General features: G+C 50.3%; 1 protein-coding gene across 1 annotated transcript in view; it reads left to right on the top strand.

Annotated features, from left to right (window-relative positions):
- The first annotated feature begins 2,452 nt into the window (after nt 1-2,452).
- LOC144671688 (lysophosphatidic acid receptor 6-like) overlaps nt 2,453-25,129 on the top strand; it is a 49,767-nt gene continuing 27,090 nt past the window's right edge. The window contains exon 1 of the mRNA XM_078533706.1: nt 2,453-2,520. The gene's annotated coding sequence lies outside the window, so the exon portion shown is untranslated. The remainder of the gene's footprint in view (nt 2,521-25,129) is intronic.

Below are 25,129 nucleotides of genomic sequence, written 5' to 3'. Positions count from 1 at the left end.
ATTTTCATAGGCTTTAATACAACCGAGAGGTTTGCTAGGCCATTTCAGAGGGCACTTAAGCGTCAACCACATTGCTGTGGATCTGGAGCCACACGTAGGCCAGACTGGGTAAGGATGGCAGGTTTCCTTTGTGAGCCAGCTGGGGTTTTATGACAATTGACAACGGTTTCATGGTCACTGTGACCAAGACTAGCTTTTGACTGCAGATTTATTAACTGAATTTAAATTCCTCAAGCTGCTGCGGGATTTGAACCTGTATCCCCAGATTACCACTCGGGTGGCGAAACCACTATGCCACCGCCTTCTCCATCGAGGAACTCTCTGAGTTGTCTGGGAGCTGTCTGGGTGTTCTCTGGGTCTGTCTGGGAGCTGTATGGATCTGTTGAGGAGTTCTCTGGGTCTGACTAGGAGCTGCCTGTGTGTTCTCTGGGTCTGTCTGGGAGCTGTCTGAGTCTGTCGAGTTCTCTGGGTCTGTCTGGGAACTGTATGAGTCTGTCGAGTTCTCTGGGTCTGTCTAGGTGTCATCTGGGCCTGACTAGGAGATATCTGTGTCTGTCGAGGAGTTCTCTGGGTCTTTTTGGGAGCTGTCTGGATCTGTCAAGGAGCTGTCTGGGTGTTCTCTGGGTCTGTCTAGGAGCTGTCTGAGTCTGTCAAGGAGTTCTCTGGGACTGTCTAGGAGCTGTCTGAATGGGTTGAGGAGTTCTCTTGGTCTGTCTGGGAGCTGTACGAGTCTGTTGAGTTCTCTGGGTCTGTCTGGGAGCTGTCTGGGTGTTCTCTGGATCTGCCTAGGAGCTGTTTGAATCTGTCAAGGAGTTCTCTGAGTCTGTCTGAGGGGGTGTTTGAGTCTCCCAAAGAGTTCTTTGGGTCTGTGTGGGAGCTGTCTGAATCTGTCGAGGAGTTCTCTCAGTCTGTCGGGGAGTTCTCTGAGTCTGTCTAGCAGTTCTCTGGGTCTGTCTAAGAGCTGTCTAAGTCTGTTGAGGAGTTCTCTGGGTCTGTCTAGAAGCTGTCTGAATCAGTCGAGGAGTTCTGTGGGTCTGTCTGGGAGCTGCATGGGTGTTCTCTGGGTCTGTCTGGGAGCTGTCTGAGTCTGTCAAGGAGTTCTCTGGGTCTGTCTGGGAGCTGTCTGAGTCTGTCGAGGAGTTCTCTGGGTCTGTAGGGTCTGTGCACTCAAATCACAATGGTGACTACATTTGAAAAGTGCTTCATTGGCCGCAAAGCAGATTGTGATCTCCTGCGGGCTGGAAGGATGCAAGAAATGGAAAGTTTCTCCTCCGTCCATTACTGTTCATAAGCTTCAGGGGATTCTTCGAAGCCATTCTTCGGAGGCCAAAGGCCAATTGTTATAAGTAAGGAAACATTTATGGTGAAAGGAGTTTAGTGCCAGTCAGCAGAGGGCAGTGTTCGACAATCCTAAGGTCAGGGACCCTGAGCTGCTGGGTTTTGTGATGGATTTTTAAGGCCGTGGTTTGGCAGTTTGATGCTTCTCCACCACAAACCTCATCAGTAAGAATATCAAAGGCTGGATTTAGGCGTCTAATGAGAATCGAAAAACAAAACAAACCCCAAATCCTGAGATGGGGATGTGAGATAATCGGCATCTCACATTATGCACTAAAACCTTGCACCATTTCACTTAGTAAATGAATACAGGAACAGGAGGAGGCCATTCAGTCCCTTGAGCCTGTCACACAGGGACAGGAGGAGGCCATTCAGTCCCTTGAGCCTGTCACACAGGAACAGGAGGAGGCCATTCAGTCCCTTGAGCCTGTCACACAGGGACAGGAGGAGGCCATTCAGTCCCTTGAGCCTGTCACACAGGAACAGGAGGAGGCCATTCAGTCCCTTGAGCCTGTCACACAAGAACAGGAAGAGGCCATTCAGCCCCTCGATCCTGTTGCGTCATACAATTCGATCATGGCTGACCTCAGTTCCATTCTCTGATACTATTTCCCCACCAAAACGTATCAATCTCGGATTTGATTCCGATGGACACCCAGCATCCACAGCCCTTTTGGGTGAAAATGGACTTCCTCTCCTCTTGTTATGGAGATCTGCTTCCTGGCATCACACTGAAAGGCCTCGCGGTAATTTGAAGATTGTGTCTCTACCCGAGGAAACGGTTTCCCTAAAATCTACCCTGTAAAAATGCATTTGGCACCTCAATCAAACCAGCCCCCTATCTCCTACAGCCAATGCAATGCCAACTTGTCCTCAGCATTGGCCCTTTTTGCTCCACCATCGTTCTGATGATTCTGCAGTTGCTCCAAGGCCGCTGTGTCCCCCTCAAAGCTTTCTATCCTTAATTATTCGCCGGCGGGACGTGGGCTTCGCTGGCTGGGCCAGCAAAGGCTGGAAACATCGGCCGCAGGAAGTGGAGGGAGATCTTACAGCGTTGGTCAGCCCACTTGGCATTGCCTGGCTCAGGAGTTAACGAAAGGTGACTGGAGAACGAACTCGGGCACGCTGGGATCCCACCGACAAGCAGGTGCCGCAGCAGCAATGGAGCCCCGTCACGTTGAGGTAAGCCGGCAGTCAATGTATGGCTGGGCCCAGAGCAGGCTGTCCTTGGGAGAGTGGAAGGGGAAGGGCGGGGGAGAGAGGGGATGGTGTCAAAAGCCAACTGGACTTTGACCCCACCAGTGCCAGTGCCAGTGCAAGCAATGTGTAAATAAGCGGGATTATCATTGTATCATCGACAACCTGCTGTATGTCAGCAACAAATCTGCTTCTCTCATGTTCCTTTTGGGCTGTAACTTAAAACCTGATGATCTTAATCCTGAACTTTACTTTTTGAATTTTCAATAAACCGGTCACACTGAATTGAGTTCACCCATTCACATGTCACAGCCAACTCCCCGCAGCTTGGTGCTGTTCTCAGGGCTAACTCCTCACCTGCTCTCTCCAGCCCACTTCCAGGAGCAGGTGATGCAGAAGGAGGCTACTTATCTCCAGCACTTTCCAGGACTCCCCCACCCCCCCACCCAAAGCTCTTCACCTACTGAGTAATTTTCAAGTGTAAGTCACTGTTGCTAAAGTGGAGCACAGCAGGCGCTCCACAAACAGCCATATCTCTGTAACTTCTTACGATGAGAAGGAAAAGAGAAGCTTTTAGCAGGTACGAGGGAAGCAAATCAGCGGAGGCATTAGTGGAGAACAGAAAGTGCAGGGTGGAGCTTAAGAAAGCAATTACGAGAGCAAAGAGGGGATATGAGAAAGCTCTGGCTGTTAAAAGTAGGGAAAATCCCAAGAAATTCTATCAATGGGAAGAGGATAACCAGGGAAAGAGTAGGGCCCATAAGGGACCAAGGGGGCAATCTATGGGTGGACCAGAGGACATCGGTAGAGTGTTGAATGAATACTTCACATCCATCTTCACCCAAGAGAATGAGGATGAAGGTATCACACTCAGGGAGACTGCGAAGTTCTTCAATAAATTGATATAGGGAGTGACAAGGTATTGGAGGTATTGGCAGGCTTAAAAGTGGACAAATCTCCAGGTCCGGATTATTGGTGTCCCAGACTGCTAAGGGAGGCAAGGGAGGAGATCACAGGGGCTCTGACCCAAATTTTTAATTCCTTCTCTGGCCACAGGGGAGGTGCCAGAGGACTAGAGAACAGCTAATGTGGTTCCGCTATTTAAAAAGGGTTGTAGAGATAAGCCAGGGAACTACAGGCCAGTGAGTCTCACGTCAGTGGTAGGGAAACTATTGGAGAAAATTCTGAAGGAGAGAACCTATCTCCACTTGGAGAGGCAAGGTTTGATCAGGGATAGTCAGCATGGCTTTGTCAGAGGGAAGTTATGCCTAACAAATTTGATTGAATTTTTTGAGGAGGTGACCAGGTGTTTAGATGAGGGTAGTGCAGTTGATGTAGTTTATATGGATTTCAGCAAAGCCTTTGACAAGGTCCCACATGGGAGACTTATAAAGAAGGCAAATGCACATGGGATACAGGGTAATTTGATAAGGTGGGTTCAAAATTGGCTTAGTCGTATGAGACAGAGGGTGATGGCAGAAGGATGCTTTAGTGACTGGAAGCCAGTGTCCAATGGCGTACCACAGGGATCTGTGCTGGGTCCCCTATTATTCGTCATTTATATAAACGACATAGATGACTATGTGGGGGGTAGGATTAGTAAGTTTGCGGATGACACAAAGATAGGCCGGGTGGTTAACAGTGAGTTTGAGTGATTTGGGCTACAGGAAGATATAGACGGGATGGTCAAATGGGCAGATAAGTGGCAAATGGAATTTAACCCTGAAAAGTGTGAGGTGATATGTTTTGGAAGGGGTAATTTGACAAGGAAGTATTCAATAAATGGCATGACACGAGGAAGTTCTGAAGAACAAAGGGACTTTGGCGTGAGTGTCCATAGATCTCTGAAGGCAGAGGGGCATGTTAGTGGGGTGGTGAAAAAGGCATATGGGACACTTGCCTTTATCAATCGAGGCATAGACTACAAAAGTAGGGAGGTCATGTTGGAGTTGTACAGAACCTTGGTGAGGCCACAGCTGGAGAACTGTGTGTAGTTCTGGTCGCCACATTATAGGAAGGATGTGATTGCACTGGAGGGGATGCAGAGGAGATTCACCAGGATGTTGCCTGGGATGAAACGTTTAAGTTATGAAGAGAGGTTGGATAGACTTGGGTTGTTTTCATTGGAGCAGAGAAGACTGAGGGGCAACCTGATCGAGGTGTACAATATTATGAGGGGCATGGACAGGGTGGATAGGGAGCAGCTGTTCCCCTTAGTTGAAGGGTCAGTCACAAGGGGACATAAGTTCAAGGTGAGGGGCAGGAGATTTAGGTGGGATGTGAGGAAACACTTTTTTACCCAGAGGGTGGTGACGGTCTGGAATTCGCTGTCTGGGAGTGTGGTGGGGGTGGGTTGCCTCACATCCTTTAAAAAGTACCTGGATGAGCACTTGGCACGTCATAACATTCAAGGCTATGGGTCAAGTGCTGGTAAATAGGATTAGGGAGGTAGGTCAGGTGTTTCTCACATGTCGGTGCAGACTCGATGGGCCGAAAGGCCTCTTCTGCACTGTGTGATTCTGTGATTCCTCTAGGCCAATCTGAACTCCCTATCCCTCTGGTTTCCTGTACATTCTCGATTTCCTTTGCCTCACCTTAAACAGCTGTGCCCTCATTAATTGCTGGGAGATTTCCTCCCGAATCCTCTCTGCTCCTCTCTCTCCTCCTTGAAACTTACCAGTTTGACCGAGCTTTTATCAACCCATTTAATATCCACTGCTGTAGCTTGTCATCAGATTGATCGATTATGCCTCTATGCAATGCCTTGAGACATGTGTCCTGCATTAAAGCTGTAATAGAATTGTATGTTGTTTCACGTAGGCCATGGAAGATTAACAACCCACTCTCCTGCCAACGTAATCTTTAGAATGACCGACCGAAATGGAGTTGGCGTGTTTGGCGACCGCTCTCGTGCCTCCGGAGATGGCATGTTTGGTCACTTCCCCTGGCAGCACAAGGCAGCCCGGCGCTCTGGATCTCTCTGGCCGAGATGGTGCGGCGCTTGTTGTGGTGAATGAGGTGTGATTGCGCCCCAAAATGTCGGCGACGAAGGGATTCCTAACACTTTTGGCCTTGGATGATATTCTGGTGGAAGGGTGGACCTGGGTCAGCCCCCTGTACACGTTAAGTGGAATCACTCTGTATGCGAGGTTTCCTCCACTTCTTGGGGGGCTTCTTGTTGACTTTAGTCAGCGACTGTTTCAACACCTTGTGGGACCCACCGCCCTTAGCCGCAGCATTCCCCTCAACTTGCACCAACTCAGATCAGCACTCCTGCCAATGTAGCTGCACAGGATCTTCAACGTTCACCGGTGACAGAACAGGGCCTGATGGTTAACCTCTCACCCAGAACAAGGCACATTGTCAGCATTGCCTTCCCTCAGACAGCCAGAGGATGTGCTGCAGCCCGGAAAGGGGTCTAAACCACAAGTTTCCCTTTTGGAAGCAGGGCTGATATTGCCTGAGCCAAATTAAACCACAAATCACTGACTTTTTCTATGGCAGGGTAAGATGGACAAACACTTTGCCTGCAGGATGTGCACCCGGTGTCCCATGGTCTAATCACTGTGCCTGGTGGATGTGGACCCAGTGTCCCAGGGTCCATTCACTGTGCCTGGGGGATGTGGGCCTGGTGTCCCAGGGTCCAATCACTGTGCCTGGGGGATGTGGGCCTGGTGTCCCAGGGTCCAATCACTGTGCCTGGGGGATGTGGGCCTGGTGTCCCAGGGTCCAATCACTGTGCCTGGGGGATGTGGGCCTGGTGTCCCTGGGTCCAATCACTGTGCCTGGGGGATGTGGGCCTGGTGTCCCAGGATCCATTCACTGTGCCTGGGGGATGTGGGCCTGGTGTCCCAGGGTCCATTCACTGTGCATGGGTGATGTGGGCCCAGCGTCCAATCACCGTGACTGGGGGATGTGGACCCAGTATCCCAGGGTCCAATCACTGTGCCTGGTGGATGTGGGCCTGGTGTCCCAGGGTCCATTCACTGTGCCTGGGTGATGTGGGCCCAGCGTCCAATCACCGTGACTGGGGGATGTGGACCCAGTATCCCAGGGTCCAATCACTGTGCCTGGGGGATGTGGGCCTGGTGTCCCTGGGTCCAATCACTGTGCCTGGGGGATGTGGACCCAGTGTCCCTGGGTCCATTCACTGTGCCTGGGGGATGTGGGCCTGGTGTCCCAGGGTCCAATCACCGTGACTGGGGGATGTGGACCCAGTATCCCTGGGTCCAATCACTGTTCCTGGGGGATGTGGGCCTGGTGTCCCAGGGTCCAATCACTGTGCCTGGTGGATGTGGGCCTGGTGTCCCAGGGTCCAATCACTGTGCCTGGGGGATGTGGGCCTGGTGTCCCAGGGTCCATTCACTGTGCCTGGGGGATGTGGGCCTCATTCCACCTCAGCAGGGCCAGAGCTGCAGGCACCGATAAGTGTGAGTCAGGGTGGAGAATCGAGCTCTGTGCACCACAGTTTCTCACAGCCGCTCTATATTTAGAAGTTGACATTCTGTGTGTTTGCTGATTCATTCTGATTCTTCAGCAGTGAGTGTTGGAGCATCACCTCATTATCACCTTGATCCAGATCAGTATTAGCTGCAGCAGGCTGGCTTCCACTCAACAGCAAGCAAAGGTTTGCTCACTCAGCAGCTGAAGCCAGATATCCCAGCCAGTGAGGCTGGAGAACTGGGTCCCAGCCATGGAGACACCCTGCCTGGAGGTGCCCTGTCCAGGCCCCAACCCTACACAGAGATACCCCTTTGCTCAGACACTGCCCCTGCACCCCCCACCCCTACCCTGCACCCCACCCCTCCCAACAGCAGTCAGCGTGCTACTCCGGGTTGCCCCTGGTGACTGTCTCCCTGGTTACTGATCCCCATTTTCGGGGCTGCAGCTACAGCAGTGAATGCGCAAATGCAACTGCTTTGTGAATATCCATTTAGGGAAAGAAATCTGCTGTGTTTATCTGGGTGTCACATCAATCCCGCATCAAAGTTGTTTTGTCTTAACCGAATCGACCTATCAAGTCTCTCAGCAGAACCAAACTGTTGTTCCGGTTATACCGTCTTCGTAGGACAAACAGAGGTGGGCACGGAAGTCTGAGTAGTGAATGTCAGCCATGATCTCCCTGCACCTCAGGGTCATTTTAAACAATTGGGCCAGGCTTGGAGTACTGCATGCAGCCCTGTCCACCAGTCACCATGGTCACTGTTTAAAAATAAGGGGTCGCGCATTTAAAACAGGTGAGGCGAATTTTTTATATCACTGAGGGTTGTGAGTCTTTGAAACTCTCTTCCTGAAAAGGTGGTGGAAGCAGAGCCTTCGAATATTTTTAAGGCAGAGGTGGATAGATTCTTGGTAAGCAAGGGGGCGATAGATTATTGGGGGTAGGTGGGATGCAGATTTAAGGTTGCTATCAGATCAGCCACGATCTTATTAAATGATACAGCAGTCTCGAGGGGCTGAATGGCCTCCTTCTGCTCCTCATTTAAATGTTCATATTATAAAAAGCATAGAGCCACTGGAGAGAGTACAAAGGAGATTCACAAGGGTGACACCAGAAATGCATTGGTATAAATGTCAGGAAAGGTCTTTTTCTCTTGAAAAAATAAGGCTGAGGGGTGACCAGGGAATAAAATAACTTGGGATAAAAGGGATATCAGCAGCATGGATAAAAAATTGGCTGAGTGGCAGGAAACAGGCAATAGTGGTTGATGGACCAAAAACAAAAATAGCTGGGAAAACTCAGCAGATCTGACAGCATCTGCGGAGAGGAACGCAGTTAATGTTTCGAGTCCGTATGACTCTTCATCAGAACTCAAGCTCAGTGGTTAATGGATGTTTTTCAGACTGGAAGAAGGTTTGTCATGAACTTCTCCAGGCATTAGGACCCTTGCTCTTCCTGAAGTATTTTAATGATCTATTCCTTGGTGTACAGGGCACAATTTCAAAGTTTGCGGGTGATGCAAAATTTAGAAGCATTGCAAACTGAGGAGGATGGCGTAGACATTCAAAGGGACATAGATGAGTTGGTGGAATGGGCAGGCAAGTGGCAGATAAAATTTAATGCAGAGAAATGGGAAGCGATTCATTTTGGTAGGAAGAACATAGAGAGACGATATAAATGGTACAATTCTAAAAGGGGGTGTAGGTGCGGAGGGAACTGGGCGTATGTGTGCATAAATCAATGTGGCAGGACAGGTTGAGGGAGCGGTTAATAACGTGTACAGCATCTTAGGCTTTTAGTCATTTGGTAGTGCAGAGCTTGAGTATTGCTGAGAAAAGAGACATGTCAAAGCTTCTCGTATTGCACTCATCAGGACATTTTGCAAGAGTACTAATGTAAGGGGCCAATTTTCACTGGTCAGCATACACATTGGGGTTCTTACAGTTCCACACCCTATAAGACCGGTCTTATCAACAACCTCGTAAACAGGGCCCAAGCCATTTGCTCACCATGCAAGCTTGATGCAGTTATAGGGGCATCAAAGGCATCCTGCGAGATAATGGCTACACTGATCAGATCATTTTGCCCTGTATATCACGCAAGCTGCCCCTGGTCCCTCCCCCCACCCCCCAGCTGTCAGTGTACTACTCAGTGTTGCCCTCAGTGACTGTCTCCCTGGTTACTGTTCCACCAGTGAGCAGTTCACGCCCCACTGTGGGCCTAGAGGTATTGTCGCTGGACTAGTGGTCCTGAGACCCAGGGTAATGCTCTGAGGACCAGGGTTTGAATCCCACCACAGAAGACAGTAGAATTTGAATTCAATAAAAACCTGGAATTAAAAGTCTGATGATGACCATGAAACCATTGTTGTAAAAACCCATCTGATTCACTAATGTCCTTTAGTGACGGACATCTGCTGTCCTTACCTGGTCTGCCCTACATGTGACTCCAGACCCACAGCCATGAGGTGGACTCTTAAATGCCCCTCTGAAATGGCCGAGCAAGACACTCAGTTGTAACAAACTGCTACAAAGCCTCAAAAGTGGGAATGAAACTGGACGGACCACCCGGCATCAACCTGGGCATTGGAAATGACAATGCCAATCTCAGCCCTGTTGACCCTGCAAAGTCCTCCTGACTAACATCTGGGGGCTTGTGCCAAAATTGGGAGAGCTGTCTCACAGACAAGCAATAGCCTGACATAGTCATCCTCACTGAACCATACCTTACAGATAATGTCCCAGACACCCCCATCACCAGCCCTGGGTATGTCCTGTCCCACCGGCAGTACAGACCCAGCAGAGGTGGTGACACAGTGGTATACAGTCGGGAGGGAGTTGCCCTGGGAGTCCACAACATCGACTCCGGACCCTATGAAGTCTCATGGCATCAGGTCAAACATGGGCAAGGAAACCTCCTACTGTTACCACATATTTCCCTCCCTCAGCTGATGAATCAGTGCTCCTCCGTGTTGGACACCACTTGGGGGACGCACTGAGGGTGGCAACGGCGCAGGATGAACTCTAGGTGGGAGATTTCAATGTCCATCACCAAGAGTGGCTCGGTAGCACCACTACTGACCAAGCTGGCCGAGTCCTAAAGGATATAACTGCTAGACTGGGTCTGCAGCAGGTGGTGAGGGAATCAACAAGAGGGAAAAACATACTGGACCTTATCCTCACCAACCTGCCTGCTGCAGATGCATCTGTCCATGACAGTGTCGGTAGGAGTGACCACCGCACAGTCGTTTTGGAGACGCAGTCCCGATTTCACATTGAGGATACCCTCCATCGTGTTATATGGCACTACCACCATGCTAAATGGGCAGGATTTCGAACAGAGCTAGCAAATCAAGACTGGGCATCCATGAGGCACTGTGAGCCATCAGCAACAGCAGAATTGTACTCGAACACAATCTGTAACCTCATGGCCCAACATATCCTCCACTCTATCATTACCACCATGCCAGGAGATCAACCCTGGTTCAATGAAGAGTGCAGGAGGGCATGCCAGGAGCAGCACTAGGCATACCTAAAAATGAGAATGCACTGTCTGAGAGTGTGGTGGAGACAGGGTCAATCGAGTGGTTAGGATCTGGAATGCGCTGTCTGAGAGTGTGGTGGTAACAGGGTCAATCGAATGATTAGGATCCGGAATGCACTGTCTGAGAGTGTGGTGGTGACAGGGTCAATCGAATGATTAGGATCTGGCATTACCATCTTTGAATCCCCCACTATCAACATCCTGTTGGGGAAGTTCCCCTTCAAGATGCACTGCAGGATCTCACCAAGGCTCCTTAGACAGCACCTTCCAAACCCGCGATCTCTACCACCTAGGAGGACAAGGGCAGCAGATAGATGGGAACACCGCCACCTGGAAGTTCCCCTCCAAGCCACTCACCATCCTGACTTGGAAATATATCGGCCGTTACTTCACTGTTGTTGGGTCAAAATCCTGGAACTGCCCCCCTAACAGCACTGTGGGTGTACCTACACCACATGGACTGCAGCAGTCCAAGAAGGCAGCTCAGCACCACCTTCTCAAAGGGCAACAAGGGATGGGCAATAAATGCAGGCCCAGCCAGCGAAACCCACATCCCAAGAATGAATAAAACAAAACTCATGAACGGCCTAAGGCTGTCACTTCTGTCGCTGAAATGTGCCCTGTCGACCTCAGGTTACCCTCGAGGGGCAAGGTATCTCAAAAATTTGAGCAATGGGTGAAGCTAGCTGTTTCACACTGCTACTATGCAGTAGCAACACAAGTGGGGTGTTCGCCACTAACAGGATGCTGCCGTCAAGCCAAAAATATGTACTGCCTATTACACAAATGAGTAATATGGTGTATGAATTTCAGCGCTGGTGTGATGCTAGGTATGTAGGTCATATGTCTCAAAGACTGACAGATCATATCAAACAGCATGTCCCTTCCCCTGTTCACAACGGGCAAGGTATAGGCCATAAACAACCAGCCCGTCCTTGCATAACTCAAAACATAGTGTCCAACATTAGATGTGATTCCACGATTGCACAACATTTGCTAAATAATCCTCAGTGTGCTGAGAATTACGCTGACACCAATTTAAGATTGTCAGTCAGGCTCACAGTGTGGTGCATTTGCGTGGACTACACATATTAATACATGGGGCCCTGTTCTTTACTGACAGAAAGAACATGTACACACATTGTGCCTGTTTCAGCTAAACAAAATAAGTGACAGCCATTCCCTGACTCATTCCTCAGGGCAATGCCTCGACCAATCAGGGTCAAGCTGCCAGGTTTAAATTTCAAACAATGCTTGGCAGTTAACTGTCAGTGACCATCACTGGTGCTTTCTCTATGGAAATACCTTTACCAATCAGAGTCCACTTGTGAACCAATCAGCACTCTCTTCCCATACACCTACATATCACTGATACACAACATATAAATTATTGTTTTCCCCTTATTTGGTATCCTTGCAAAGTATCCTGAAGAGTGCAAGATTGAAAGCTTCAACATATATTTTTTTTCAGCAACAATCTTCGGCTTTTTTAATAGGGGCATAGAGGACAAGAGCAAGGAAGTTATGTCAAACTTGTACAGAACACTGATTCGGACTCAACTGGAGTATTCCATCCAGTTCTGAGCACCACATCCTAGGAAAGATGTGAAGACTTTAGAGAAGGTGCAGAAAAGATTCACGAGAATGGTTCCAGGGATGAGAAATTTCAGTTACATAGATTTGAGAAACTGAGACTGTTTTTCTTGGAGAAGAGAAGGGTGAGAGGCAATTTAATAGAGGTGCTCAGGACCTTTAGGGGTCTGGACAGAGTAGATAGGGAGAAACTGTTCCCATTGGTGGAAGGATGGAGAACCAGGGGACACAGATTTAAGATAATTGGCAATGAAGCAATGAAGTTATGAGGAGAAACCTTTTCACACAGTAAATGGTTAGGATCTGGAATGCACTGCCTGAGAGTGTGGTGGAGACAGGGTCAATCGAGTGGTTAGGATCTGGGATGCACTGCCTGAGAGTGTGGTGGAGACAGGGTCAATCGAGTGGTTAGGGTCTGGAATGCACTGCCTGAGAGCATGGGGGAGACAGGGTCAATCGAGTGATTAGGGTCTGGAATACACTGCCTGAGAGTATGGGGGAGACAGGGTCAATCGAGTGGTTAGGATCTGGAATGCACTGTCTGAGAGTGTGGTGGAGACAGGGTCAATCGAGTGGTTAGGATCTGGAATGCACTGCCTGAGAGTGTGGGGGAGACAGGGTCAATCGAGTGTTTAGGGTCTGGAATGCACTGTCTGAGAGTGTGGGGGAGACAGGGTCAATCGAGTGGTTAGGATCTGGAATGCACTGCCTGAGAGTGTGGGGGAGACAGGGTCAATCGAGTGGTTAGGATCTGGAATGCACTGCCTGAGAGTGTGGGGGAGACAGGGTCAATCGAGTGGTTAGGGTCTGGAATGCACTACCTGAGAGTGTGGGGGAGACAGGGTCAATCGAGGGGCATAGAGGACAAGAGCAAGGAAGTTATGTCAAACTTGTACAGAACACTGATTCGGACTCAACTGGAGTATTCCATCCAGTTCTGAGCACCACATCCTAGGAAAGATGTGAAGACTTTAGAGAAGGTGCAGAAAAGATTCACGAGAATGGTTCCAGGGATGAGGAATTTCAGTTACATAGATAGATTGGAGAAACTGAGACTGCTTTTCTTGGAGAAGAGAAGGGTGAGAGGCGATTTGATAGAGGTGCTCAGGACCTTTAGGGGTCTGGACAGAGTAGATAGGGAGAAACTGTTCCCATTGGTGGAAGGATGGAGAACCAGGGGATACAGATTTAAGATAATTGGCAATGAAGCAATAAAGACATGAGGAGAAACCTTTTCACACAGTAAATGGTTAGGGTCTGGAATGCACTGTCTGAGAGTGTGGTGGAGACAGGGTCAATCGAGTGGTTAGGATCTGGAATGCACTGTCTGAGAGTGTGGGGGAGACAGTGTCAATCGAGTGGTTAGGATCTGGAATGCACTGTCTGAGAGTGTGGGGGAGACAGTGTCAATCGAGTGGTTAGGATCTGGAATGCACTGTCTGAGAGTGTGGGGGAGACAGTGTCAATCGAGTGGTTAGGATCTGGAATGCACTGTCTGAGAGTGTGGTGGAGACAGGGTCAATCGAGTGGTTAGGGTCTGGAATGCACTCTCTGAAAGTGTGGTGGAGACAGTGTCAATCGAGTGGTTAGGATCTGGAATGCACTGTCTGAGAGTGTGGTGGAGACAGGGTCAATCGAGGTGTTCAGAAGGGAATTAGGCTGTCAACGAAAAGGAGGAATGTGCAGGGTTATGAGGAGAACGCGGGGGCGTGGCATTAGGTAAATTGTTCTTAAGGTGAGCCAGCACAGGCATGACCGGCCGAATGGCCTCGTTCCCTGAATCTGTGAGCAGAGGTATTTAAAATTATGAAAGGTTTTAATAAAATAACAAAATTTAATAGAGAGAGAATGTTTCCTCTTGTAGGAAAGTGCATGACTAAAGGCCGTCGATATAAGATATCCAATAGGGAATTCAGAAGAAACTTCTTCAACAAAAGTATGTGAAACCTAATCCCCTTGACTGCCCTCCCAATCTCTTCCTCCCCGCTCCTCTCCCTTCCCCGGTCCTACACTATTACACTCCCTTCTCCTCCCCTCTCCCCCCATCCTCTCCTCTCCTCCCCTCCCCTCCCTTCTCGCTCCTGCCCTCTCTCCCTTTCCCCTCTCCTCTGCCCCTCTCTTTGCTTTGTGGTTTGGGTTCCACTTTGAATGCAAGTTGGGTCTCTCTTCGGGTAACTTGTGGCCTGTTCTGGATTGGGAAGGTTTCCCATACTTATGAGTGACTTAAGCCTAGTAGGTTTCTTCAAAAACTCTTCTATTTACACTATACTACATCCTAACTTGTCGGTAAGTACATCTCCCTCTTGTACAGACTATTCCATCTTACCTTCTCAGTCTCTTACACATGACTGCTGATGTCAATGTTACATTATGATACATGTCATTATCTCATTACCATAACTAATAAGCCACTATTCTACTTCTCCACCCATGTATAATCTCAACATTTTTAAGAATAACCTTAAACTATTTACATTACCACCATCTCCCCCAAAGTCCGAACTTCAGAGTTTAAGCCTTTGTGGCGCCTTCACAGCTCTCCCTGATCTTGCTCTTGTCACCATTGATCGAGGGTAGTGGTAATCGGTTTGCCGACTGGATCACCGTTCTGGGACGTGAGTGATGTAGTCTTTATTTCATCATCCCAGAGCTTGTGGTATTCAAACTCATTTGTCCTTTCAGCCTGTAATAAGATTAGGACTTCTCTGTTTCTCCTTAATGTACCAAATGGAGTTTGAATGAGATAGGAACATTGTCGGTCTGTTTAAGTTTAAGGACTGCGCCTTCAGACTTTCGATCTCTAACCCATACTTTCTGACCAGGTATTAACATCTGCCTGGAGTTATCCCAGTTCTTCTCTTTGGTCTCTATATTTCTTACTCGCTTATGGTCTAATGTAACGTTCAGTTTTAAGTTCTGCTTCAAAGATGAAATTTGTGTTCTCAACCTTTGACCCACAAGCAACTCTGCCGGTGAAAAAGTCATTACTTAAGAGTGTCCATCTATAATTCGGCAAAGCTAAGTGTCAATCGCTATTCTTAGTCACTGGCCTTTTAATGGCTTTCACCCCTCTCTCAGCCTCTCCATTGGCCTGTGGGTGAAGAGGAAAGTGAGTAACGTGACAGATTCTGTAGCCTTACGCAAAGTATCCATTCATGTACTGAGGCCCTTGTCCGAAACAGTTTCACCTGGAAGCCCATGTGTTGAAAAGATATTCTTTAATGCTCTTATCACAGTCTCAGCCATCGTAGTGTGGAGTCAGGTGGCTTCTAACTTTGTATAATAATCCACTGTGATGAGGTACGCTTTCCTCTAAAGTCAAAAAGATCTAGCCCCAATATTGTCCAAGGCCTGTCTGGAAAACTAGACGGTGAGAAAGGTTCTGTCATCGTTTGGTCATTTATTGCACAAGTATGGTATGACAATATGAAGTCTTTAATTGCTTTGAAATTCCTGGTCACCAGACAAATAGATGTGCATGGGCTCTACACTTTGCTATTTCCAAGTGATAACCATGGATCCGATGAAGAATCTCCTCCCTCACAGCCTTGGGTATTAATCGTCTATGATTAAATACTAGAAGATTGTCCACTATCATTAGGTGTGTCCTCTTTACATGGTACTTCCCTAAGAGCTGATTGTATGGACTATATTTTGACCAATCTTAGCAAAGGTTCCTAACCTGGGCACACTCCACATCTTCCTTGTGGGCTTTCGTGCAGTTATTTTGTCTCAGAGGCTGGTAGAGAGTGTGTTAAGTCGGACGAAAATGCTTCCACCTCTGAAATAAGCACTCAGTCTTGGGCTAATACTTGATTAACCATAGCTCTAGATAATTTGTCTGGCGTGATCTGCATTTTGCCTGGCACATGCACATCATAGCGCATCAGCCTGAGTCTGAAACTTCGAGGGATTTGAGGAAGACGATGGGCGGAATTTTCCAAGCCCGTTGGCGGCGGGCGTGATAGGCGGCACGCGCGGAAAATATGGCGGGACCCACTTCACGGTGGCGTGAAGGCAGGTCGCAATCTTCTGCTTAGCCCACTAACAAAAAAGCGCGCCGACCTGTTTCACACCAGCACGCGGGCAATGTGCGCTTGGCGGCCTGCACTTTGGGGGAGCTGAGGTGCGTGAGCAGCAGCGTTCTCCATGGCTCGCCCGTTGTTTACAGGCCTCAGGGGCACCGGGGGGGTGGGGGGGGGGGGCAACTGATGCCTGGCCCCGTGGGGGCCGGGGATGTCTGGGGGCAAGTGCTAGCCAACCTCGGAGGCGACAGCTGAGGGGAAGGGGACAAGTGCTGCCCTGGCGCTGCATCCCGCGCACAGGCAATCGAGGAAGGGGGGCAGGGTAAGCGAGGCCACGCATTAGGGACACCCTGTATAAACTGACCCTGCCTCTGCAACTAAGGCAGATCAGGCTCAGTCACAGTGATATGATTGGGGTCAGGCTTCTAGCCTGCTCACCCATGGACCAACGTGGAGGCACCAAAGGGCCACCAAGTGCTCCATATATTACCCCCCCTCCCCCACTCCCACCACCCCTGGCACAGACTTTGAGTCCACCACCACTTTGTTGGACCGCGGAGCAGTTGGACTGCACACGTTGTACAATCTCCTCGCCAATGCCGGCCATGTAGCAGTCACTGCTGGAGATGCTCACAGCCTCTCGCAATCTCAGCATCCTGGTTTGGACCAATGTCCTCCATGTCACAGACTAACAGGGCAGCCATGCAGCGCGCTTATCTCTGGCCATCCGAGGAGTGACCAGCACTCTCCGGGAAGCACTAAGGGGCACTCACACAGGGCCAGGAAAGGTGCTAAGTACAGCCACGATAACCGCGTCTCTCTCGCTCTCTCTCTATTTCATGCTGCAGGAGGACCTTGTCAGGACCATGGATCCTGGTGACCTAGCTGTATGCCTGATGGCCACAGAGACCATAGAAGACGGAGGAGAGAGCGACTGAGGCACCTGACTGTGCAAAGGCAGGAGCAGCAACCTCATGAAGAAGGGGCAGCAGGAGCTCCCACACACACTGCCCAGGAGTGACAGCAAGCCGTGGCTGGTCAGCGCCTAGTGACACCCAGGGTCTATAGACACCGCCTGCCATTCCTTCAGATGACTGAGAGCCAGTGTCGCCGATGACTGCGCATGTCTAGGGTCCTGGTGGCTCACACCTGCCACTTACTCCAGGACTTGGCACCAAGGGGACATGAAGGGCATCTACTGCCAGTGGCTGTGAAAGTGACCATGCCGCTCAATTTCTATGCCAGTGGCTCCTTTCAGGGCTCCACAGGTGACCTCTGTGGGATTCCACAATCCACCAGCCACAAATGCATCCATGGGGTCAGGGATGCCATCTTCTCCAATGCACACAACTTAGTACATTTCACCCAGGAGTGGGACAGCCAGGATGCAAGGGCCATTGGATTGACCCTGATCTCGGGGTTCCCACAGGTGCCGGGTTCGATTGGCTACACTCATGTGGCACTCAGGCCTCTGTCGCTATACTCAATGGATTTCATCAACTGCAAGGGCTTCCACTCACTGAACGTGCAGCTGGTGTGTGACCACCAGAAACGCATCCTGCAGGTATGCGCACGGTTTCCAGGGAGTGTGCACGACGCCTACATCCTGAGTCGTTCACAGGTCTCTGCAGATTCCCAGGGTCCACAGAGCCTGCAGGGTTGGCTCCTCAGGGATAAGGGCTACCTGCAGAGGCCGTGGCTGATGACACCCATGCGGCAGCCTCAGACTGCAGCAGAGCGACGCTATAATGAGGCTCATGCAGCAACTCACAACTTGGTGAAGCAGACCATCGGGATGCTGAAGATACAGTTCCGGTGCCTGGACCGGTCTGGTGGAGCCCTGCAATACAGTCCACAGAGGGTGTCACACATCATCGTCATCTGCTGCGCCCTTTACAACCTGGCACTCCAACAGGGAGAGGAGCGGCTGAGGAGAAGATGGAGGAGCTGGAGGTCTCCTCCGATGAGGAGGACGCTGATGGGAATGAGGGTGAGGGGGTCCTCGGTGGTGACGACAATGGGGATGAGGCCCTCGCACTGGCTGGATGAGGCAGACGTGCTCGGGAGGCCCTCACAGCTGCCAGATTTGTGGAGGATGATGAAGACATGCAGTGAGGTATCTCCGTAAATCCTTACATCACAGTTGTGAATGTCTGACTCCTGTCTGGCCGAGGGCAGCTCGCTTGCGCTCCATGATCAGGGCCATCTCAGAGACACAGCCATGAAACTTTAGATGCATCTGATGCTGTGTCCACCTTCAGCACCTCAGCCCTTCAGGAGCTGGTGCACAGCATCACTGGTCACAGATGCTGGTGTGATGGGGGCCAGCCCCACCTTAAAGGTGCTGAGAGCACACAGAGAGAATGAGGGAACTCTGTGGTGCCTGCCCACTACATTCTGGCAGCAATGACCAGCACCGTCGAGGTGCAGGCACCAGTAATGTTTCCAGGGAGTGTGAGGCTGGACCATCACTGTGGTCTGAAGGCTGCACAGAGCACAGGGAAGAGGCCCTGGACTGAGACACCTGCCTTTTATCTTGTGCAGAAAGGTTTCATATCTGAGTGACAAGAACATTGCCCATCAGAACAAGGAGCCATAGGCAGGGAGACATTCTTGAGAGTTTATTGACATTAGTAAACATTATGTACAAGTGATTAACACCCTTGCCCAGTCTATGCAACTAACTCTCCTTAACTTTCCTAACCCTGCCGCTATGTCTTGGTGCTCCCTGGACATCCACAGCAGAGGTAGAGGCAGCCGGCTGACTGTGACACCCTGTCAGTGATGACTTTGGCGGGTGTCCTCTGGTGGGCCGAGACTTGGAGGTCCCCGGCCTGCTTTCAGGGTCCTGCTGTGTGGCAGTGGTACCCTCCTAGGCCTGTGGAGCTGGAGCTGTGGAGGTCACAGGAAGAGGGGATTCGGATGGGCCGGTCATTCCCAGAGTCACCTGGGCGGATGACCCTGGGGTGTGCACCTGCCGCTCCTCCTCCCTATGGGTGCCCGAGGGCCCCTAGCTGACTCAGTGAGCGGAAGGGGCAGCTGTAGTGAGATCGAGCTGCCCACTACCCCTCTCACGTACACACTGTTGGAGGCCAACTATGACGTCATTGATGGAGTTAAGTCCACACAGCAGAGCAGGAGTGACGTCCTGGGCCAAGGTCTCCATGGCAGCCACCATCCTGCCAGTGTTGACCTCGGTGAGTTGCAAGCCGGCGCTATCACTTCAGACTGAAGACGGATGGACTCCTACATCGTGCCTTGCAATCTGAGGAGAGAGCGGACATCCCTTCCTGATGTTCCCAAGCTTGTCTTGGCAGCTCCAGCAACTGTGACATGACTGAGTCCAGAGGCTCCTCATCTGACTCAGACTCAACAACGTTCTGGCCTCCAGCAGCCCTCGAAGTGCCAGAGACCTGGGAAGTCTCTGCCTCCACCTGCTGTGGATCAGACAGTGCGATGTGCTCACCAGATTGTGATCCCGAGGCTACTCTAAAGCTCGGTCCCACCGAGGTGTGTGTCTCTGCGCTGGTGGAGGGTGTGGGTGTGCGCTGTGATGGGACTTCAGGGAGGGTGACTCCAGATTCCTCTTCAGAGGTTTCTTCAGGGCTTGATTGGAGGCCCTGGGTCATGGACTCTGTCGGCTGTTTGGCAGATGTACCTGTGAGAACAAGGGGAGATAATTAGTCCATGACAGTGGCCTGTGAAAGAGGACACATCACTCACAGCATGGTTGTCTGATGGACGTTGCACTGCTGGATCCTCACTTGGTAGAGCAGCGCCGACCTCACCGTCAGCACAGGACCGGTCCCGGTCATCGCCGGCCAGCTGGATGGCTCTGTTTTCGAATTCTGTCAGAACTTTGATCTCCAGCATTCCTCCACCTGTCTGCGGCTTTTCCCTCCTGTTGTGTGCCAGTTTGTCCTGCATGGATAGAGATGGGGAGAGTGTATCAGGAAGCCTGCCGGGCCAGATGATAAATATGCCCGGCCTGTGTGGGTGGTGAGTGGTCCTATGGACGGGATGAGGAAAATGAAGGTGTGTGTGAAAGAGTGAATGGTGATATCCTTGCACTGGCAGTGAGTGAGGGCCCTGTGGATGTGAGATGTGTTTGTCAGTGTGTGAGTTGGGAATGATGAAAAGATTGACTTACCCTGGTGGAACGGAGGAGGTTATTCATCCTCTTGCGGCACTGGGTGGCTGTCCTCCTCTGTTTGCGCTGTCCACCGCTGCCACCACATCCCGAGCCAGGTTGGTGACTTTGCTGCCCATCCTGCAGCCAGAGCAGGGGGTAGAGCACATCCCGGCGGCCTCCACTGCATCCGGCAGTCGCTAGAGGGACCCGTCGTTGACGTGGGGGGGCTACAGTCTTTTTGCCTTTGCTGGCCATGTCTCCCGGGCAGCGGTGGTGAGCTGGTGGCGATGAGCCCCTTGCTGGCGGCTGCCTTTTAAAGATGGCGGCCGGCGTGATGCAACAGCGGAGTGATGGCGAGCGGGCGAATGAGAGCCCGCTCGCCATGGAAATGGCGTGTTTCGCGGGAGTGAATAAATAATGAGGCTCAGGAAGATATGGCGTGAAAACCCGCCATTTTCATCAGCAGGTCGGACTCCATTTTACCTGCCCACTGCCGCACTTAGTGCAATTCTGGGAAAATTCGGCCCTATGGAATCAATCACATTACTAGTTCTCCACTTCACCCACAGGCTGAGAAAGCGATGGAAACCATTAAAGCGCTAATGATTAAGAATAGCGATCGATGTTTAGCGTTGCTAATTTACAGAGCGACACCCATAAGCGTTTTGACTTCTCTGCGGGATTCAGAAGGGTGACCAACGGTTTATGGTCTGTTTTGAGTTTAAATTGCAATCCCATCGAATAATCAGAAAACCTTCCAGATGCCCAGGCTACTGCCGACACTTCTTTCTCTCTGGTTAGACAATGTTATTGCGTTTCAGTGAAAGCCCTGGCAGCGAAGTATACTGGCTTCCTTTTACCATCCTCCTGGACCTGAATGAGTACAGTTCCAAGGCCTGATGAGGCCATCACCGTGGGCAACCTGGGATTACAATGCACCAGCACATCTGCCGAGATGAGCCTTTCCTTTACTTTCCGAAATACGTTGGTTTGCTCAATGCGCCAAACCCACTGTTGACCTTTTCACAAAAGATCTCTCAAAGGTTCAGTTATTGTAGCTAAGTTCAGAATGAAGTTGCCAACCTGACTGACCATTCCGAGGAACCCCTGGACAACTGTAACACACCTTGGTTGTGGAAAGTCGCTGATGGCTTTTGTTTTTTGCCTTCTTGTTGCATTATGTGACCCAAGAATTTAATGGGAGTTTTCCCAAAATCACATTTTTCGTTTAAGGTGAGACCTGCCTCTTGTAACACTTTCAGAACCTCACGAACCCTGTGCTCATGCTCCTGTCTTGTGGCTCCATGGATAAGCACATCATCCATGTGGCAAATTACTCCCTGCTTGTCTTCCCGAATCTTTGACATGGTTCACTGCGATCTCTCTGGAACTGATGATAGAGCGAAAGGAAGGCAGTTAAAGTAGAACTGCCCGACCGGCTTAACAAATGTTGCTAACTTCCTGGAGTCCTGGTTGAGGGGTATTTGCCAAATCCTGCTATTAGCATCAAGTTTAGTGAAGAGCACGCAGTTAGCAACTTTTGCCAAGCTGCCATCCACTGAGTAAATCAGATGTGTTTCCCTCTGGACTGCTTGGTTTAATTATGTGAGGTCTACGCAATGCCTGTGCCCACCATTCAGCTTGGTAACTGACACGAGCCCGAACGCCACATAGTTGGCTCTGTGACGGGCGATTAACACCTCTCTGTAACATTCTGTCTAGCTCCTCTTTGACTTTCGTCAGCAACGGGTTGGGGTACCCTCCTGGGAGCGTATGGGTATATAGGCCAGAATTTTCCAGCCCGCCACACTGGCAGGATCTTGCAGTCCCGCTGATGTGAACGGAGATTTCAATAGCTCACCAGCCCAGCTGTGGGGTAACCTACCCCGGGTTGGTGGTGGGGGTGTGGGGTGTTGGAAGATTCCAGCCATTGGCTTTGCATCTTGAAGCAATACGATATCTTTGTTTGAGCTTACTAATCCCCTGAAAGAGCTGTGGGAATTCGTGGCGGAACTCTCTCCAGTTGTCATGTCATGAGACTGTCTGCTTTTTTCAGAATGCACAGTTGTATCCATGCCTTTCTGCTAAGTAAGGACATACTTTGATTGTGTAAGATATAGAGGGTCTTGGAGATCGCTCACTCCTTTTGTTTATTCATTCACGGGATGTGGGCTTCGCTGGCTGGGCCAGCATTTATTGCCCATCCTGAGTTGCCCTTCAGAAGGTGGTGGTGAGCTGCCTTGTTGAACCGCTGCAGTCCATGTGGTGTAGGTACACCCACAGTGCTGTTAGGGAGGGAGTTCCAGGAATTTGACCCACCGACAGTGAAGGAACGGCGATATATTTCCAAGTCAGGATGGTGAGTGACTTGGAGGGGAACTTGCAGGTGGTGGTGTTCCCATCTATCTGCTGCCCTTGTCCTTCTAGATGGTAGCGGTCGTGGGTTTGGAAGGTGCTGTCCAAGGAGGCTTAACAAATTCCTGCAGTGCATCTTGTAGATGGTACACACTGCTGCTACTATGGAGGGAATGAATCTTTGTGGATGTGGTGCCAATCAAGCGGGCTGCTTTGTCCTGGACGGTGTCAAGCTTCTTGAGTGTAGTGGGAGCTGCACTCATCCAAGCAAGTGCGGAGTATTCCATCACACTCCTGACTTGTGCCTTGTAGATTGTGGATAGGCTTTGGGGAGTCAGGAGGTGAGTTACTCTCTGCAGGTTTCCCAGCCTCTGACCTGCTCTTGTAGCCAGGTCAAGTTCAGTTTCTGGTCAATGGTAACCCCCAGGATGTTGATCGTGAGGGATTCAGTGATGGTAATCCCATGAAACATCAAGGGGCGATGGTTGGATTCTCTCTTGTAGGAGATGGTCATTGTCTGGCACATGTGTGGCGCAAATGTTACTTGCTACTTGTCAGCCCAACCCTGGATTTTGTCCAGGTCTTGCTGCATTTGGACATGGGCTGCTTCAGTATGTGAGGAGTTGCTGAACATTTTGCAATCATTTGCGAACATCTCCACTTCTGACGTTATGATGGAAGGAAGGTCATTGATGAAGCAGCTGAAGATGGTTGGGCTGAGGACACTACCCTGAGGAACACCTGCAGTGATGTCCTGGAGCTGAGGTGACTGACCTCCAACAACCACAACTTCCTTTGTGCTAGGTATGACTCCAACCAGCAGAGAGTTTTCCTCCTGATTCCCATTGACTCCAGTTTTGCTAGGGCTCCTTGATGCCACACTCGGTCAAATGCTGCCTTGATGTCAAGGGCAGTCACTCTCACCTCACCTCGGGAGTTCAGCTCTTCTGTCCATGTTTAAACCAAGGCTGTAATGTGGTCAGGAGCTGAGTGGCCCTGGCGGAACCCAAACTGAGCATCACTGAGCAGGTTATTGCTAAGCAAGTGGCATTTGATATCACTGTTGATGACCCCTTCCATTACTTTACTGATGATCAAGAGCAGACTGATGGGGTGGTAATTGAGCGGGTTGGATTTGTCCTGTTTCCTTTGGACAGGACATACCTGGGCAATTTTCCACATAGCCGGGTAGATGCCAGTGTTGTAGCTGTACTGGAACAGCTTGGCTAGGGGCGCAGCAAGTCCTGGAGCACAAGTCTTCAGTACTTTTGTCTCAGGGTGCCATGTCCTTTTATTCATTTATGGGATGTGGGCATCGCTGGCTGGGCCAGCATTTATTGCCCATACCCAATTGCCCTTGAGAAGGTGATGGTGAGCTGCCATCTTTAACCGCTGCCTTCCAGGTTATCTGACCTTTCACTTCAAGGTCCATACCGCTGGGCCTTGCAAATTAATTCTGGATGGCTGGATGTCTACTGCTTTGAACCATTCCAAACGGTCACCGAGTGTAACACCCACTCCTGTATCAAGTTTGAACTCCGTTGTAAAGCCTTTAACTTGGAAAGCAACTGACCAAAATGTTTGTTCTTGATCCTTCACCTCTCCTCAGAAATCTATTACCAATGGCCGCTTTTCAGAGACATTCTCTTGCTTTCTTCCTTTAATTGCATTTTTAGATTTACAGAACTGCTTGGAATGTCCTGTCTTTCCGCATTGGAAACACTCGGTACCATGGCTGTGCAATCTTGCCGTCAATGCTGCTTTTTAGCTCCACAGCAGAGGACTATTTAGTGGCTTCTGCGGGGTTTCCTACTCTTCCCCCCTCTCCCCCCCCCCCCACCCGCTTTGGCGGGCTTTTGAGTGGACAGGGCTGTCATCTTGAGCCTACCCATCTAACAATCTCATCCGAAGATTCCGTATTTCTACAGATTATGGCCTGAGTTTGCTCTCTAAGTTCAGCCTGCCTAGGGCATTGAGTTGTCTGTTTGAGTGTTAAGCTGTCTGTCGTCTGCAAAAAATCTACAGCTTTTCGTCACAGACTCCGACAACGATGTAGTCGCGAATAAGTTTGTCTTTCAATGCACCATACCACGAAGCCTGGCTAGCCTATACAGGCCTGTAAGGAACATTTCAATGGATTCCCTTGGCCTTTGGAATCCCTGATTGAGTCGCGCTCGCTCAATTATGAGGTTCCATTTTGAACTGAGGTATGCATTGAATGCTTTCAAGACGGTTTCAAAACCTGCAGAGGTCTCTTCCACCTCAGCGACTTCCATCTCAGAAGGACATCGTCAGCAATGGGCCCCATTGCATACAGGAGCGTACCAACCTGCTGCTTCTGCTCTTTGGCATGCAAACTCATGCTGCCCGATAGCTCTGGAATTGCTTTTTCCACAACTCCCAATGCTGGCACCTCTATGGACCATTGAGGTTTTCAAACAGCTGTGGAAGGAGCAGTGATGGCTCAGCTTTTGCCGACATGCTACTGATTCCCCGTGTGACTCT

The sequence above is a fragment of the Cetorhinus maximus genome, chromosome 34 (genome assembly GCF_964194155.1).
Source record: "Cetorhinus maximus chromosome 34, sCetMax3.hap1.1, whole genome shotgun sequence".
In the NCBI taxonomy this organism is placed as follows: Eukaryota; Metazoa; Chordata; class Chondrichthyes; order Lamniformes; family Cetorhinidae; genus Cetorhinus; species Cetorhinus maximus.
The sequence above is the reverse complement of the archived record's forward strand: the minus strand, read 5'-3'. Positions and strand labels throughout refer to the sequence as shown.